The sequence below is a fragment of the Eleutherodactylus coqui genome, chromosome 6, assembly GCF_035609145.1.
Source record: "Eleutherodactylus coqui strain aEleCoq1 chromosome 6, aEleCoq1.hap1, whole genome shotgun sequence".
Lineage (NCBI taxonomy): Eukaryota > Metazoa > Chordata > Amphibia > Anura > Eleutherodactylidae > Eleutherodactylus > Eleutherodactylus coqui.
The window spans coordinates 91,627,695-91,630,384 of NC_089842.1; positions in this window are offsets into that span (position 1 = coordinate 91,627,695).

Sequence of the window (2,690 nt, forward strand, 5' to 3'; positions counted from 1 at the left end):
AGTCAAAGACATGCAAATAGGATGCATTAAAAATGGAGATCCTAATGGATGAAATCAAGAGATGTGAGAGAGGGGTATGGGATTTGCAGCAAAGGGAAAGCGGTATAAAGCTGTGTGTCATGGGCTTACATAGGAAAGAGGCCATCCTACTCAATACTATGTGGCCTGTGGATTGAAGAGTTCTCAGTTATGGACAATTTCTACTTGTTAGAAGGGTCTCCTGACAATAAGCTGATCAGAAAGTGTCCCCCAGCTGGGACTTCCAATGATCTGCTGTATTCTATGGGGAAACCTGGCAATAAGTGTTCAATTTCCCTGCAGCCCCACCACAGGAGAAATGAAGTATTACACAGTGCCTGTTCACATCAATGGGTGGTCTGTGGAATGCAGACTAGGACAGGTCCTCCAGAATAACAAACGCTCTTTAAAACCACTCTCCGCTCTGGCCAAGAGATAAGGATCCTGAACAGAGGACCACTCTGCATTGATTTGCTAATAGTTTAGATGAAACTATGGTGCTTTGTCTCGCAAAGAGTCTCACTTTTAACTTCTGATATGTGTTTTATGTTCTATTGCGAATAAAATATGGTTATATGAGATTTAAAAATTATTGCATTCTGTGAGGGGCATTAGTACTGAGTGGAGTCTGAGATTCATTGAACTCAGAAAGAGAGTAGGAAGAATCCAATGGCTGGATACCATAAAGGACTGAAATGTCCAAGAAGGTTGGGAAATATTGCGAAATGAGATTCTTTAAGCACAATCGTTAACAATCCCTAAAAGAAGGAAGAATGGGAAGCATTTAAAGAGACCAGGATAGATGAACACAGAACTTGCACACATTAAAAACGAAGAAAAATATGTTTATCAACTGGAAAGAGGGGGGAATATCTAAAGAAAAATATAATGGGGTCTGCAGAAACTGCAGGGCAAGTGTCAGAAAAGTTAAAGCTAATAATGAATTGAAGCTTGCAACAGAGGCTAAAAGCAATAAAAAGGATTTGGGGTTTATGTCAAAAGCAAAAGAAAAGTCAAAGATGCTATTGGATGCTTACAAGATGAAAATGGTGAATTGGTTATAAATGATGTTGAGAAGGCCGAACTTTTAAATTCCTATTTTGTATCAGTTTTCTCTCAGAAAGTAGATGGAACATCAACTGATCTTCCCTGTGCTTTTGGGGGCATAAAAGAATGCAGGCTAACTATAAGCAGAGAGATGGTGGGGGAACACTTAGCTAACTTAAATGAATTCAAGCCTTAAGGTCCAGATGAATTACATCCTAGAATACTAAAGGAAGCAGCAGAGGTAATTGCTGAGCCACTCGCCATAATCTTTGAAAATTCCTGGAGAACAGGGGAAGTCCCAGAAGATTGGAAAAGGGCAAATGTTGTCCCTATCTTCAAAAAAGGGAAGAAGTTAGATCCAGGAAACTACAGACCTGTGAGCCTGACTTCTATACTGGGAAAAATCTTTGAACAAAATTATTAAAGGGGTTGTCCCGAGGCAGCAAGTGGGTCTATACACTTCTGTATGGCCATAATAATGCACTTTGTAATGTACATTGTGCATTAATTATGAGCCATACAGAAGTTATAAAAAGTTTTATACTTACCTGCTCCGTTGCTAGCGTCCTCGTCTCCATGGTGCCGACTAATTTTTGGCCTCCGATGGCCAAATTAGCCGCGCTTGCGCAGTCCGGGTCTTCAGCAGTCTTCTATGGAGCCGCTCGTGCCAGAGAGCGGCTCCGTGTAGCTCCGCCCCGTCACGTGCCGATTCCAGCCAATCAGGAGGCTGGAATCGGCAGTGGACCGCACAGAAGAGCTGCGGTCCACGAAGACAGAGGATCCCGGCGGCCATCTTCAGCAGGTGAGTATGAAGACGCCGGACCGCCGGGATTCAGGTAAGCGCTGTGCGGGTGGTTTTTTTAACCCCTGCATCGGGGTTGTCTCGCGCCGAACGGGGGGGGGGTTTAAAAAAAAAAAAAACCCGTTTCGGCGCGGGACATCTCCTTTAAGCAGTATTTATGCAAGTACTTGGATAAAAATGGAGTAATTTGAGCAGAGAAAATTTGATCTAGAATATTTGACACAAAGAGAACTTTAATCAGTTTACAGATATTATGCTATAGTTAAAACTGTTCTAAAATATTATAGTGTAAGACAATAGAAAATGCTGTAGCAGAAGGAAAGAATACATTTATGTATGCATGTATTTGAATGGAAATGTTTTCATTCTATTCCACCTTGTAACCCACATAGGAGCAAGGAACAAGAAAAAGTGCAGTCGATATTACAAGACTGCAAGTAAATCTTGCCCACGCGAACTGCTCACGAAGTGGAATTGAAGGAAGTCAGCTTATGCACTCTCCCTAGGGAGGTACGCAAGGCGTTGTACCCTAAGGGAGAAAGCATAATATTCCCTTCCTGGTGCCCGTCTAGCTGCTATTCCAACATTTACCATTGCAGGCGGTGGGAAGGACACCAGAGATAAGAAAAAGGTTAACCTCAGTTAAAAAGTTAAAGTTTATAAGTGGGGACTCGTTGACGTAGCCAGGTGACACCAGCTCACGTAACAATTAGAAACACAAACAACAAGAGATGAAAATTATAACGTGGAATGTTAAGGGTCTAAGATCACCCCACAAAAGAACGGCGGTTCTCCGACATCTCCAAAGACTCAAAACAGATAT